A 17016-nucleotide genomic window follows, 5' to 3' on the forward strand; every position below is an offset into this window, starting at 1 on the left:
TCAAATGAGGCATTAAACTGGTCTGTAGACTGTCAGCTCCAGTGGAGAAGCTTTCAGATTTGGGTAAAGCCGAACTGGAGAAAATGCACTGTCTAAAAAGAAGAGGGGGGGGGGGAAAGAAAAGAGTGCTTGTATGTACATATTTGCATATCAATTTGTGTGTGTGTGTGTGTAAAATAATAAAAATAATAATAAATAATAATAAATAAATAATAAATAAATAATAATAAAAAATAATAATAAATAAATAAAAAATAAAAAATAATAAATAAATAAATAATAATAAGTAAATAATAATAATAATAATAAATAATAAAATAATAATCTCTCTTTCAAGGCTGTTTCTTCACACTGAATATTCTAAACACTTACAATAAATGATCAGATGAATTCAAATCTAAGTCTATTTCTTTTCCCTGACACATATTTGCCCCGTGTCTCCCTTGACTGCCCTGATACTGTGCTGCGGCAGTCATCACCACCATGAAGAAGGCGCAGAGAGGGGGGCGTGCTGCGCCCCTTTGCCCCGCCCCTCGCGCTGTTGATTGACACTCACTGATGGCTCCTCCTCGGACGCTTTTTTTTTTCCTCCCCCTCCGTTTTCCAGAGTAGTGCGTTGATTTCATACCAAAGTCATACTTCACATTCCACTTATACTGTCAAACCTCCGAGAAATATTACGGAAAACAACAAGGCGCCAAATGAAAACAAACTGTCTCAAATTGAACAATAGCTTTCCCTGAGTAAGCGGAGGTATAAGGCACATTTAGAGGTAAGTTTTCCAACTAAAGTTCGCTCTTTCTGTTTAGAGACTTTCAGTGGAGGCTTTTTTTCGTGCCGCTTGACTCCGTGAAGTTTTCAGATCATTGTCATTTTTTACATTTTTTCGCGGAGCTCCCTGCTTTGGGAGGGAAGAAAACATTTGGAGTTTGATAGTCTGTTGTATTTGACATAGGGAATGTGCCGTGATAACTTTGACAAGCTCTGATCACTGATATTTGACCGGTTGCCCGCTCTTTCACTTTGGTAAAAAAGCTTGTTTTTTTTGACAGAAGTCGCCCAACATGGTTTTGTTTCTCACACAGTTTATCGCTGGATCCGGCTCTTTCGGTCCTATTGCTCTGAAGAGTTTTATCTGCACGCGTAAAAAGAAACAAACTAGACTTTGGACGAATACAAAGCTTCAGACTGTATCCTAAAGGTAGGTGCCCCAACTTCAACACAGCATCTTCAGCACTATTAGATATCACAAACTGATCATTAAATCTACTGAACTCAGCTGACCTGAGAGCTTTGAAGAGGATTTTGAACAGAATATGCTTTATTCTTATTCTAAACAAATAAGACTAATGAAAATAAATGAAATCAAAGCTCAATTTTGCTTTGCTTATAATAGGCTATATGATTTAAATTGAACAAATGTGGCTGTTTTCCATCACTTATCACATTGCAAAAATATCATCTACAATTTCTGAAGATGAACATCCATTATATACATAAAGATCAACATTATTTTACATTGTTATATAAATTGTGTGTTTCGCCTTTTCATCGTTTGTTTCATGTCGTCTTTAAATGTGACTGACTTTCCCATATTATATTCTTCACATTTTACTCAAGTGTGTAGTTTTTCTGTTCGTGTTTGTCTTCATGGACATAATGTCGTGCTGTTGCCGCTGTGAATTCTCATCAAGCACTTAAATTGTAGGCGTTTGTGAGCGTATGCGATGCTGGGATATGTGTGACCAATAAATGTCACTGAAATGAGGACGACTGGAGTCGACACCTGCTGCAGGACAGCGTGGCCCAACCCTTTTGACTAAGACAATTGTTTACTGTGTATAGAGTTTTTAATTATATTTTTGCGTTCCTATTTAAACCGTTGTGTAATCTTTAGTAAATCATAGCGACTTCGTGTCATCCGGTTTGACTCATCAGGAGAATGTAGTTCATCAGGTTATTCACAGTGAGTAGAATAACCGGTTAACGTTAAGCCTGACCCTCTCACTAAACAGTTACTCTTTTTCAGTCAAATCTCGTACAAAAGTTTCTTTTTTTTTGTCAAATCTCTGCCCACGTGTGGCTGTGTGCTCCAGATGTTTGGTGCAGCGCTGATAGAGTTTTTTTTCTTCTTGCTGCTGGTCTTGTCAGGTCACAGTGGTCGATTATTTGTTCTCGCACCCCTTCCATAAGCATATGGAAATGATGCCCTGAAATCAAACATCCATCCAACACAACCAAACACTGTGTCCTTGGTAAACGCGACACGCCAAGACGCCTAATAATAGAGTTTATGCTGATGGGTAAATCTGGAAAGGATTAAGCATTCTGCTGTTTCCCTCATTTTTAGTCCACATGAACGAATCGAGCGCACCAACAATGTGCTTCTTCTTTCTTCGGCTTTATGCTTCGTGATTTCTCAGCTGTTGTGGATTTGTGTTCTGCGCTTGTGTGAGAGTTCAGTGTGAGAGGAAAGTTTTACAACTTTACTCATGCTAGAGGTCAATTAGATTACTTGCAGTAATATCCCCTTAAAGTGGCTGTTTTCTCTCTTCTTCCAAGCAGAGGTCCCTAAGGCCGCTCATCCGAGGGAATGATCTCTGTGGCACACATTGTTTTTAGTTAGTAACAGTTATGTTCAAAAGTCATTCACAAGTTTTTAAGCCTTAAGACATGGATTTAATAAACTGTTAATGTTCTATCCCCGATGTCGGAGAGTCCTCGCTTAAATTCTGTATCGACGCTGCTATAGATTCAGAAATTTAAGCCAGAGTTTGACGATGATTTGAGCATTGTGTTTGCAGAGTGCCACAGATTGTTTGCTTTGGATGCCGGCCTGATGACTGTTTGTCAGTGGAGGCTTCACCCGCCTGTGCTAAAGCCACAAGAGAACAGCTAATGAGCTTTGGCCCATTTGTACAGACTTCGTTTTTGTTTTAGCACCCCTTCCCAAAAGAGCTCATCCAAATGGTGGACACTTGCCCCTCTGTCAACCCCGTTCAGGACAAATACCACTGTCATATGTCCATGTGACAACACTGAGGATCTTTGAGGGGATCCTGCAACTCAGCGGGAGAAGGCCAAATGGACAATGCCTTAGTTTATGATATAATTTGATTGTGGGAAAGGTTTTACTCTCCTTAATAGCGTTTCCTAACCAGAGTCCCATGAAACAATACAGCTGGACATGTCTCGATTTAGACAGTGATACTTGTAAACACATTTCTCCTCCAGAGCCAAAAAGATTTCCCATGTTGTGCTCCATAGTTTGTGGAAATGTATTTACAAATGTTAATTGTCATGGCCATATAGACATCAAATCATAACTTTGAGAACACGTTGCGTCTCTCAGCAAGAGTTGGTGAAATAAAGAAACAACACTGAGGCACAATACTAAATATTGGCCTGTTATCTCACGCCATGCTGTGCACAATGTATCACTCTTACATCCATGTTAAAACAGTGCACGTGCTCACACATGCTCCAAACAAGGCTCTTTTTTTTTTTTTTTTTTTTTTTAAGATAAGCTTTTCGAGCCTCCCGTTAGGACCACTCAGGGGTGGAGCCTGGACACAAGAACAGTGCAGTCTTTGTGTGAGTTGTCCCCAAACGTTTTAGTTCTCTCTGCGGCGACCAACTGTTACAAATGACATAAATGTGCTGCTGTGAAGAAGCCTGCGTTTCGAGAGCAGGGGGGGAGGCAAACGGTGGGTGCGTATGTGTGTCTTCTTACAAAACATGGCCGTCTTTTCACTTTCAAACACTGACGAACCTCATTTCAACAACAGTAAAAACGTAAAGAGAGAGAAAGTAGAGATTTCCAACGGATATTTTCCCTCAATTGTTCAGCGTAACAGGGCTGCAGCATAGTGTGTGTGGCCTATGTGTCGCACCCAAGCCCCGCTGACCCAGGGCACCCATGTGAAACCCCTCTAATCCCAGCGCTCACACTGTTTGGGGGCTGGGGGGGGGGGGCTGATCCACTAAAAGCCCCGCGTTATTGTCGTCAAGTTTGTCCTAAAAATAACCCCCGCACAGGTGTCTGATTCACGGAGCGGGGCTTGCGACGGAATGGGGGAATTTATAATTAACGGGAAAAGAAAACAACGGGTTATTATTATGGCTAATGTTTATTGTGACAGTTTGCGTTACATTGTAAACAAAGCAGCCGGAGAGTGCACGGACGCATTACTGTAAAGACGACGGCTTAAACCTATGGACTTTACAGACACAGCAGAGCAAAGTAGAACTCACTCAGTGTTGTTCGATTGTTATGTTGATCATTGTGCATCGTGCGATACAACAAATAAACTGAGAAAGGTCGTTTTCTCGGCGATAAAATGTTCTGTGCAGCGGCTGTGCAGGTTAATACTGGTTTGCCAGCAGTGTATTTATAACGCATGTACAAAGAAGGGCAGATGGAATAAAATATGAACGTCATGAACACCAGAATTCCCCCCTAAGGTCTCATATTTAAAATCGCACTGCGGAACATTCCAGGTCAGATCTTGCTCGCTACAAAGGCTTTTATATTTCATTCAAAATAGAAGGAAACATGCTCAGAGCTGTCACGATAACTACTATATCGACTTATCGTTCAATAAATAACAGACGAACGATACATTTTTGGGCTTGATATTTATCGTCTATACATTTATTAGCATTTCCCCCTATTTTTTTCTTTGCAAAGCCAGTTGAATTACATTGTATTTCATGATTATTGCAGCTTGTGTGGTGTTTTATGATGACGCACTTTTAGAACAGAGGTTTGCTGTCATTTTTTTTGCCTGAGAGTTGAAAGTATCTAATATCGATAGAGTCAGTAATATCGTTTATCGCGATACTTTCCTGCCTCGATACATCGAACCTCTTCAATTTTGTTATCGTGACAGGCCTAAACATTCTGCTGGTATACATGCCAGCCAAACCAAATGTGCTTGAAGATTAAAGATTCAGAAGCATTAACATCAACTAATACTCGAACTACTTGTCTCTACAGGCCAGAAAGAGGGACACCTACATTGTCTTTATGATCGCCTACTTTCTCTCTTTTTTCAGTTTGGTTCACACTATTGCATGTCTCATCTCTTTTCCTTGTGAAATCCCTCCTATCAGGCGCGGATCAAAGCCACTAATGCCCTGTTCCATTCTACGTCCTCAGATGAGTTATTGGCCAGTTGCATCTGAGCGCAGAGAGTTATGCATGTCTTGAAGGTTTCACAGATTATGGCTTCAAACCGCTCCCCTCACCACAAAATGACCAATTCAGCCGAGAGAGGCTCCTCTGTTATGCTCCCTGGAAAATTTCCGATTAAAAACGCTGATTCAGGCTGTGCGAGAACGCTGGCGCTCCCCTGTGCGCTTTGTGTCAGTCTTTCCCTCCTTACGTGAATCTCAGCGTTTTGAAGGTTTTTACGGGATTAACAACACCGTCTGCACTGCGAGATTATATGAAACAATGAATGGTACATAAAAGTACTTATGGCAAGCCTTGTTTTTGCCAAGGTTCATGGGGAGTACACGGCACAACAAAGCTTTTACACAGAGTCACACTTCACCAACCAAAATAATTGTGTTCACGCAAAGCTGTTCCTCGGGCATTGCTTTTGTTTGACTTTCAGACCAGTGAGAAGTAGTTGTGGTCGACGTGAACGGTGTGGTGAAATGCCTAAATGTGATTTGTGTATTTTTCTTTTACAACAAAATGTTTATTTCACATTGCGCACGTCCTAGAGGTCATTAACATTTGAGAGGACTTGAAGTCACTGCTGCTAAACTGCACTGCCCGAGCACAAAAAAAGACACACAGTTTAATATTTCTACGGCCGCCTTTGACTTTGAGTAAGGCAAAAAAGCTTCTGTGATATCAGAAGATCTGGTCGCCAGCTTCTTTGGGCACATAGTGTTGCTCAACCTAGATCATAACCGTTAGTTAAATCCAGGTGGCGACTTTATTTTCAGCCGGTGTGAAGGAGTTCAAACTTGAACCTTATGGACAGAAGGTTGCGGGTGAAGGTCCAGAGTAACAATGATGGAATCAATATTTAAAAAGTAAGCGTGACTGACAGCAGCGGGACAGCTCAGTTAGCTGCTGGGTCGTATTTTAAAAATCTCCCTTGGTTTACCGTTATTTTTCAGTTTGTAGAGAGCAAAACTACTTTCATACGCAGTGAGACTGTTTGCCGGACTCGTTTATTTGCCTAAATAATCGCAGCCTTTTGCCTAATTATGCCTAAATGTTGCAGCCTTAGCTTGTGGTCTGCCGCCTCTCGTCTCTCGCAGCCTGTTGCCGTGAGCTGCTGGCCGTCCTGCCCTTCTCTCCCTCACTCTGGGCTCTGATTGTTTCCTGAGCATCGTGCCAGATAGGAAGTAGGAGGAAGTTATTGGAGGAGCTAGGGAGAATTTATTAGGCCCGAACGCAGACACAGAAAGAGCAGGGGAGGGTGGCTCTTTGATTTTTTTTTGGGGGGGGGGATTCTTTGTTTTGTAAGTGTGAGGACGGCAAATGTGTTGACAATAAAGGGACGGGGATGCTCGAAGATGTAATACTACTTGAGTAATAATCTGTCTTTTTTGTTAAGTGTATGCATTTGAAGCAGAGGATTTTTTCCCATTTTCAAACCATGAAGAGAGTTGGTGCTTGATTTAAAAACTGCCACGTGCTGCCCCGACATGTTTCTAGCTTTCACAATACTTCCTACACTTTTGGGCATGTGTACATCTTGGTGTAAAAGTATCAACCAAAAAGAATAAACAGAAGCAAACTGGGATATTGCATCGTACTATTTGTGGGCATGTTGCACCCATTGGAAAGGGCATGTGATGTTGCATTAAACATATACAATAGGTTAATCGTCCAGCCAGATGTTTCTGTGAGCCTCGCTCCCTACACCGGTTGCCCACTGGTCCTACAGGTTTGCCCCGGCGGCATTGAGGATGGGTCAAATGCAGAGAACACATTTCTTGGGATTAATAAAGTATTTAAAAAAAAAAAATAACACATTAGGGCGAAAATGACTCTGCTGCTTATCCACTTTTGTTCTTCTTGTTTTGCACATGAGCGTTTAGTAAATGAGAATGTTTATGTATTTAAGAATGTTTTAGGCTTTTTACTGCTAAATATTATTAACCATTATTATAATTTCACATTATACCTATACTAATAATGTATTTGGCTCAATATTTTAAGATGTTATATTACAAAAACAAACATTTGAGGTAGGGGTCTCGGACTTTGACACAAACCATAACAAAAACTCATAATGTGTGTGAATGTATTGCCGGCTGACGTTTGGCTTTCAATTAATTTGAGTCTGGTTTCGTTTGGAAAATGCACCGGTTTCAGTATCAGGCCTCTACAAGAGTAAATAGCTAAATATATGCATTGTATTTGTTACGATAGTCATTTTTATTCTTAACAGGGTGACAGTGGCTCAGTTGGTGGAGCGTCTCATGATCAGAAGGCCGGGGTTTGAATCCCAGCATCTGAAAATGCACACTGTCGATGTGTTCTTGGGCAAGACATAAGACCCTGCGTACATCGGTATATGAATGGGTGACTGGTCCCTTGCTGTAAAGCTCTTTGGGACTAATAAAGGTAGAAAAACACTATATAAGTTGAGACCATTTACTATTATTGGTGAGTGCTCAAATTTAAGCACCAGTTTTCATATCAGAAAAAAAAGTGGTGTTGGCACATCCCTGGTTGTTATGTAAATCAGCATTGGCATTGGGCACTAAGTGGAAATATGTTGTCATTTTGGAGTGCTTGCTGGTGAAAATAATGAATTTTGTTTCCCTGTCATTTCATTAAACTTAAACATTAAACTCGGGGCCACAATTGTGCTGATCCCAAGCCAGGATAACCTTTGAAGACATGTGATCCTTCAACTTGCCTGTGCATGCATTAATGTGTCCCTGGCAACCTCCTATTTCATATGAGATTTATGGCAGATTTTAGAAGATAGTAATAAATAGTTTGTAACAGAGGTCGACCGATTTATCATACTATATTAGCCGAGAGCAGATATTGTTAATCTTAAGTTTGTATATGTTGAAAAATGTTATCCCAAATACACATTATACATTCTCTCTGTGTTGAATGTGTGCACAGTGGAGGAAGCCTTGTCCAGATTTTAGAAGAGCAGCAGCTTCCCTGGCCTGAAACATAAAATGTTTTCTTTATCTGTAATCTGACCTTGGAGAGCAGCTGCTCCTTCTGCTGCCAGCTCCTGTTGTTTTGCCTGTCAAGTGTGTGTTTGTGTGGCTGTTGGTCTGCTCCGGTGGGTGGGAGTCTCTCCAATACTCCCTATACATCTGTGTGTGCCCCTCAACTTTAACTAGACTGTGTTGTCCGGGCCGCCAGTGTCAGTTTTCTCCCGTTTGAGAACTAGTAATGTGTTATTTTGTTATTCAGTGTTATTTCCACTGACTAAAACTAACAAAAACTAAACAGGAAGCAATTAATGCAGACTTAAAGGATGATTCATCTCCTTATGTTTGCTGAATAAAAACAGCTAAATAAAAATGTTAACAGAAGGGACAAATGAAATTGTATCCAAGCTCGTGATAAAAGAATTTGTAAAATCTTTCTTCCATATCAAAAAGTTTACCCTGTGTCGCAAGTTGGATTTTACAAAGTCATAAAAATCCGTGGATAGATTTGTTTGATTTGATCACTTGGAGTAATTCTTAACAGCAAAACACTGCTGCCCATTTACAAAACGAAAAAAGAGGTTGTTTTAACTGTAGATGATTAACTCTATGAATTATAATTTTATTATCGTAGCGTGACGGAATGCACCTGGTATCGAATATCGGAGAAGATACTGAACCGGTACCAGTTACGGCTCTCAGTCTCAACGCCTTAAAAACACAACTTATGCCACTTAAATCTAAGTGAATATGGGCATGCTGTATATCATTTTGAAGCTATAGGAACCTTGGGAATTTAATCGCTGAGTCAGTGTTAGCCTCCGCAAATGTATTTTTGATCGCCGTGCAAAATGCCGCGGTTAGCATCAGTATGCTAATGCTAGCGGGCTATGCTAATGCTAACGAAGCTGGATCAGAAACTATGATTGAAATAGCTAAAGTAGCCTAATAAAATACAATCGGCCACTGCTGAAGCCAAGTGTTTGTATTTTAGTTTTAGAAATAACTGATCTTACATATTTGTAATGATCAGATCACTTCATGTGAGTTGTTTATATTAATGTAGCCTAAAGCCTGACATATACCCAAGGATTATTAGGGAAGAAACGTCCAGTGATCCTTGTTAAATATTTATCCAAGAGTTTATCAATAGATATAATTGATAATTGATCTGTACGATCATGACATATGCAATAAAAATAGGACTTCATTGATCTTGAAATGGAGAAAAGAGTCAATTCAAATTTTCACTTTAAAGAAAGTCACTTTAAAGAAAATCTTTTGGTATCGGTAAATATCGGATATCGGCAGATGCTCAAACCCCAGTATCGGTATCGGTAGCAAAAAAACTGGATCAGTGCATCTCTAGTAGCATGTTGGTCGTTTATATACGACGTCCAAGGCTTTTACTGTGATTTGATCAAGCTTCTGGGTCTCAGCCCATCAGCCACAGTCGCTCAAAAGCACATCCTCTTCTCAAATGATTTAAGGGGAGCCATTCCAGGTTAATTTTACTGGACCAATGTTATTCGCTCCGCATTATCAATCGGGCTTTTGTAAAGAGCAAAGAGTCCTGAACTATACAAATTCACCGTCCCAGGAACAAGCCCACTTTGTTCCTTTGTACATTTGCCAAAAGGTCAATGAAGCCTGACGTCTACAAATAACACTTTCTTTTGCGACAGTTTCAGCTTCGTGTCATTTTAAGTTGGACAAAAAATCAACCTAAACCAAAAAGAAGAGTATGACTTAATCTTGACTTAACAAAATAGCGTCAAAACAGTACACTGCAGATCATGAGTGCTCTGTTTAGCTGAGTTGAGCGCTCGTCTTAGTCAAGCGGGGGGGGACTCTTGGGCTGCCAGCGGGGGCCCGTTCTCTGCCAACAAGTGTCCCAGCCCGAGCAGCATTTCAACAAAGGGGACGTTTGAAAAGACGTGGACAAATCGCGTAGTGGGTGGGTTTGCAAACAGAGCGGCCTTGCCTTAATCTACAGTGAGGAGACAGATTTGAAGGAAGTCTGCTAACAATCTGCTGCGGCTCGTGAGTGAAGGGGGTTTGAATCATGCGTCGGGAAGTTCGGGAGGAGAAGCCGTTGTTTTGAATAGGTTACTCATGAGGTCGACTTTGGAAATAGATAACTACAAAGATGCTCCTCCCAATTTACCCTGTGGGGCAAAGCAAAAATAAGTAATTCTATTTTATTCCAAGTGCTGGGTTAGATTAGGTGTTTTTTTTGTATTTTACTTAGAGGTAATCTTATTTGTGTCTACGGTGTGTTTTTGCCAGTTTTTGTATTTAAACAATGATTTAATCTGAAATAATGCTGGCCTTGCTTCACTCCATTTGTTAAAGTGTGATGCCAGCCTTTCCCTCAACAGTATTTGTTGTATATGTTTGTGCCTGTCCCAACTCTGGATAAATGTGGTCGCACCAGGTTGACCACACTGCAAAAAATATTTAACTAGATCAGTATAAACATCTCAATTTGAGCATAACAATCCAAATTTTAGTTGTTTTGACTAGTTAAGAAGATGTTGGGCATTTGTCCTAGATTATTTCACTTGTTCTGAGATGTTTCTGACTCATTTCAATACATTTCGTCCTTATTTCAGGTAATTTTCTTTGCCAATGGGGTAAGAAAATTGTTCTTATCTCATTGGCAATTTTACTTTCTTATTTCAAGCGAGATTTCCATTAGAACTGGTCTGAAATGTCCTCAAACAAGCAAAGTAAACTTGGTCCGATCAGGAAAAGTGTCTAAATGAGTGAAAACCGCTCAAAACACGATACATTTCCTCAATTCAATGCTTGATATTTACTTTTTGTAGTGCAGGTATAATCCTTTCCCAAAAATAATAGTATCCCTGCTTGCTGCGGTAAAAAACTAAAGAGAAAACAGGTTGACGATATTATCCAAAATTAATTTTCGATGAGTAACTAAGTATAAATCTCAGCAAAAAAGTAATGTGTGCAGGAATATATTTTACAGTGCATAAGTGATACTTGAACAAGGAAGTTGTTCAAAAAACAAACTTCATCCTGCATTTCCTGGTACGATTCTTCCCAACAAACTCTGTTCCACCTTTGCCATTTGCGGAGTCCGATTACTGTGTGTTTTGATGCAGGTGTATGAAGTGATGATTATCTCTCTTTTTTTTTTCTTTTTTTTTTTTACATGAATGAAATATGAAGCGCTTACAATTGAGATTTTTAGTTGTGTGGTCCCAACTCATCATTCCTCACTTTGCCTAAAGTATTTACTAACATCCCAGTTCTCAGTCGGGATGAGTTAGATGAGAATACGGTCACTCACAACTTGCCTGTTAATTCACCGTCAATGAAAATGCTTTATGATTAAATGCACAAACGTCTGCCTTTACAATATGCTTAATCTGCTATTCAATGAAACGGAAAAATCTAAGTGAGTAAGAGTCGTGAATTGGAGGTGATTTGTTCCCATCAGGTTGTAAAAGGTGACGTGCTGTGATTTGAACTTTTTTTTTTTTGTGTGTGTGAAGCAAGCTGACTTTCCCCTCAGTCTGAGCACAAATCCATCTGCTTTCTGAGAACACGGATGATCTCATGTTTAGAGGAAGATAAACGTGTGAAACAGAACTGCTCATGATGAAGACGTTTTCGTTTGTACATTTTTCCAACAATTTCCTCTGGATTTCTCCGTGTGGAATATCATAGTTTTCCATGTTTATCGTGAACTTCCTTTATTACTTGGATAGGCTCCTTTTTCCTGCTTTAGGTTTGGATTTGAACAAAACTGGCCGGCGAAAGAGTGACTCACCAGAAATACTGGAATACACTTGCTCAGACTCTTGTGGGTCTGTGGCAAGTATTACTATATCATAACTGCATAACTGTTACTTTTTTATCATTCATACCTTTATTTACTACATTGAAGAGGTCAGCTGATATGGGTTTTCTAAGGCAGATTTTTTTAGGACTTTCATTGGCCGGTGCCGATATGCTTGGCCGATATTTTCAACCGATATTTTTGACAGATTTTTCCAAATGTCTGGTCTATAATCCCGTAAAAACAAATAGCATACTTGGCCACTCCAGCAGTGGCCAATTTTATTTTATTACTTTAGGTGATTCAATAGTTTCTGCCCCAACTTTGATTAGCTGCCGTTAGCATTAGCATGCTGTTGCTAGCGGCGGTATTTTGCGCGGCAATCGAAAATACAAAAAATTGCGGAGGTTAAAACTATCTCAGCGATTCAATTCTCCCGGTTCTGTGCTTCAAAATCATATGCAGCATGTCCATATTGACCATGACTTTTAGTGAAACTGTTATAAAACTTGTAGCTAACCAATTTTCATCGCAATGTTTCTCTGTTCCCTGAGGCCTAGGAAGTTGTGGGGGACTCGTTTTAAAGCCCTGACTTCGCCCTTTCTATTGCAAAAACACTAGATAAACAATTTGTTCACCAGTGAAACGCAGCGATCTTCCAACTGTAATATGACAAAATGTGAACTGAAAAAGGAAACAATATATGAATAATGGGCTTTGAAATCTACACATTTCAATGGTTGGGTCTTTTTACAGACAGATAAAGCACATTAATATGGGATTTCAACAAAAGACCAAACCAACTTTTTTCTGATCATAAACTGTATATCTGATGATTTTAGAGTATTAGCCTGCTGCTCCCATTTTTTATTTTTTTTATTTTAGTATAAACTAGTGTATTTTTCTTTTGGTGGAAGTTTTTAGAGGTTCAAGTCTTGAACACACGACCCCGATCTCGCCCAGCGAAGGATAAAGTGGAAGTGTAGGTTATTACATCCATAAAGCAGCAGGTGCGCGTGTCATTAGCAACTCGGCCGTGTGAGAATTTTCGGTGTTTATTTGACGCTGTTCACGGTGGTTTCTCGTAGCACTGATGGTCTTCAGCGCCACTTTAAGGTTGTGTGTCTCACTAATACAGCAGCAATAGTTAATAATGACTTGATGAAAACGCACGTCAGTCATGGGTGTAATTGTAAACATGCTTTGCCTGTTATGTGATTGTCTTATGTAAAAAAAAAAAAAGTGAAAGGTGAGTTTACGTACAGTATAACTATCATCCGCATCGTAACTACAGGCTATGCACTGCAGTCAGTTAACAGGAAGTTTTACTGATCAGGTTTGGGTAAACAACAACAAAGGGCCGTTTTTGAGAGCTACGATGAAAGCAGATTTTAGAACAACGATCGGTTTGTCGGCCTGCTGCCAAAGCTAAGATCATTATTGCTGCTGACGAAGCTTCTTGGATGAGAAGCGAAATGCCTAACTCTTAATCGACCAAATGATGGTTTAAGAACCTTTGCCTATGATGGAAAATGACTGAGAGCTTCCATAAACACATAGCACATAATCCCTTAAAGGTAAAAGAGGCAACCTTATGCAAAGCTATAACCTCTCGCTGATAAACACAGATAAGCTGATTGGGATTCTGGGGCATGAATGGTGAAGTCTGAATGAAAGCATGCAGCACATAGCTTTGCCGTGTTATTTACATTCCTGCCGCGCATTGGAATTCTGCTGTAGCATGTTGTCCCGTGGCCCGACTCCCAGAAAGTGGAGCGGAGGTGTGGCCCTGATTTTTGTGTCAATGCGAGAGCAGCGTGTCATTCAGTGAACCACCCCATCTGCTATTTTTGCGTGGTAACCCCTGGTCTCCATGCAGGTTTTCATTACTGTTGTAGCACTGTGATTGTCACAACAAAGTGGGAAATGTAATTTATTTTTGTGTAAATCTTTCAAATCAACCCTGAAATCAGTTGGTCATTGTCAAGCGCGTTCTCTGCCTGAGGCCCATACGACAAGCTCCAGACACAACATTTACATTGACCAAGTGTGGCAATTGTGATTAGATTTGCTATTAGAACATTCAAATGGTTCCTTTGAGAGATTGAAACATCTGAAATAGGATTGTTTCAGTTCATGTTTAGCAGGTTTAGCAGGTTTTACACACAACGAGACCCAATGATGGAGACATAGATATAGAAGATATAGAAACGATTTACTGAAGGGAAAATGTATTTTGTGCAGTCTCATCATTTAACATAGTCTCTTATGGTATGTCCAATATGACACATATTTCTGATCACTATCAGGATTCAAGTCTGGTGACTCCATTACGAGGCTCTATTGAAAACTGACTCCTCTGACAATGCGGCCCATTCAGCGGCTCAGCTCGTTCAATGCTGATGTTGCATTCCAGCAGGAACAATCCCACTGTTTTCCAAACCCCAAAGTGGACGCCTAAATTGGACAGCACCCTCCCCCCAAATGCCCCCCGCCCCGTCCTCCACACACAAACACACATACACCCCTGTGTCCTGTGCACTCTCCAGCCAATCCACCCACCCACAAGCCAGCACCCACTCCTCCCCTGTACACGATCCCCTGGTCTCTGTCCTTATTTGGGTAGAGCAGTTTGAGAGCGGCGTGCGGAGGTGGGGGTTAGCGAGGGAGAGGGGGGCAGGAGGGCGTCGGGTTGACACAAGGGAGGCAGGAGGGGAAACAGAGCGCACTCACAGCCCTTTCTTAATAAGGACATGTCTGGAATTCAGGCCCCTCTATCGCTGCTGGAGAGGCGCTCATTCTGCACGGCATTGCACTTCAGCAAACTCTTGTTCTCCTCTGAGTCGGGCCGCGGCCGCGTGTCTGCGCAGACTTCTCTGGAGTCAAGGAGGTCGGACCCTGTTTTTTTTTTTTCTGCTGTAATTGGAGATCAACAATAGTGACCACCGACCACCATGTCGCCCCTCGATGTGCCACAAGGCAATCGGCTCCACTCAAGCACCTGTGCAGTCATTCAATATATTAACAATGTCTGCCTTCTGTTTCTTAAACGTGCACAACATGCACAGAAATGTGAGCATAACCAGAAAATACAAGTAGATTTCTGAAAAGTAAAAATTAAATCATTGCAATTTTGCCTGACATTATTGCGATTCGGTTCACTGTGCACATGTTATAAATGTGCATTTGAGAGATGACTGAACTGCAAATCAAATTCAAGAATCACATACATTTAGGGATGATTTTGTTGAGGTCTAAACTGCAATGTTGGTAGGTTTGATAGCACGTATTCCATAACGATGTCCATAATAAGAAACTTTCTGTTTTAAGATAATGTTTGCTAACTGCTGTTGGGATAGAATTGCGATTTATTGTGCAGTCGAAAAGAATTAGGCTACATGTAATCACTTGTACTTCAAAGTGGGTCCATTAATCCACATGGTGTGAAATCTGAAATCCGTCCAGATTTCCACTTTTATCTAACTTTTATCTACCAATTTGTGTGCTTATGCTTATGTACATATTATTATTATTAGCACATGGGCTATTTTTACTTTGGGGTTTTTATTGAAGAGCATAGCATGACTGCAGCACACTCCCCTGGCGTTCATGTCTCCAGCGGTGCTACATACTTAGCGTCGATTAGAGGTGTGTAGAGTGTAGAGAAAGATGAGTGGAGCGGCTGATGAGAGCCTGGCCTCAGTGTTGAGTTTTAGCACCATGACCCCGTCGCTCAGGGTCTACCATAAGCAGCACCCTCCTGGCTAAAATTAGCAGCTGGGCTTGTGAATATTTTCAAACTCTCCTCTGGCTCCAGTGACCTCCATAAATTACAGGTTAAGAGTTGTGTGTGTGTGTGGTATAATCAGCGCCAGGACTTTCATATTTTGATAGTTAACTTTCACATAATATGGAGAGAGGGAGGTAGGGCGGCACAGTAAGAGTATTCCTTCCACACTTTCATAAACTTTGATCAATTTGTTCACAATTTCATAATCATTATCTTCCTCAGTATCTATGAAATGATGTTAAATTGGTGTCTCTGTAAATACAAGTCATAGTTATGCTCTGAGTGACCTTTCTTTTCAGATCTAATACAAGACAAAGAAGGCAGCTTGGAAAACACTTAAGATCTTTGCCTGCAGTCAGCCATAAGCCGACCACATTGGGACACAGTTCCCAGACCACAAGAATTCTTTGAGGGCAGCTCTGATTAGTGAGGTCTTTAAACTTCATTTTATGGAATATCTTGAACTCATTTGGCTGTTTCAAAAGAAATAAAATTGAGGAAATTGCTGTAATAAGTATATGGTTAGCATTGTTTATTCATACAAATTTAATGACTGCCATTGCATGTAGCTCACCAGTGTCTAAATAACAGGAAAAAGTCCACGGCTTATACTTTGATGAACACATTCTCCACAAAATATGCTCACCATTGTTGCAAAACTGTTCTTTTTGGTCTCTTAATAAAAAACTAGTCTTTTGTGTGTCAATGCATTAACTGGATTGGAGTTCTCGAACGTTTCACACCAAGTATCAATTTGGCAAAATGTATCTCTCAGCGTACCTCCAGATCTTAACCCGGTCTAAAATCGGACTAACAGATCAAAACCTGGTCCAGGTCTAAAAGAGGACATATCTAAACTAAAAGCTGTTCTAAAGAGGATGAAATGAAGCAAAAAGTAGCCCACATTTTACCACTTTGAAAGGGGTCTTGGCCAGTAGGCTGCATTGGACACGACAGCTTAGGGTGAAACGGGGGAAAAACAGGAGAGACATTCATCAAGTTGCCGGAGCTAAGACTTGAACCTACAAAGCTGTGGTTTTGCCAAATCTGCAGCAATCGCAACAACTAGACTGTCGGCTTTATATGTTTGTAAATTGGCACTATTGGCTCTATCAACATTTTGATACATTTTGAAATTTGTTATTTGTGTATATTTCTCCAGGTCACTTCCAGGTGTCTTGATCGCGGGGCTCGGGGTTCGGGCCCAGGGGTAGCCGCCACCATTGCGTCCAACGAGTGGAGTGCGAACGGCAGCCCTGAGGAT

General features: G+C 40.6%; 1 long non-coding RNA gene across 1 annotated transcript; it reads left to right on the forward strand.

Moving 5' to 3' along the window:
• The first annotated feature begins 624 nt into the window (after positions 1-624).
• LOC306979916 lies at positions 625-16948 on the forward strand. The gene is made up of 3 exons (XR_013793974.1): positions 625-772; positions 1086-1201; positions 16915-16948. It is a non-coding gene; the product is annotated as an uncharacterized lncRNA (long non-coding RNA).
• Positions 16949-17016: the final 68 nt, after the last annotated feature.

This window comes from Gobius niger (assembly GCF_951799975.1).
Source record: "Gobius niger genome assembly, chromosome: 20".
NCBI lineage: Eukaryota > Metazoa > Chordata > Actinopteri > Gobiiformes > Gobiidae > Gobius > Gobius niger.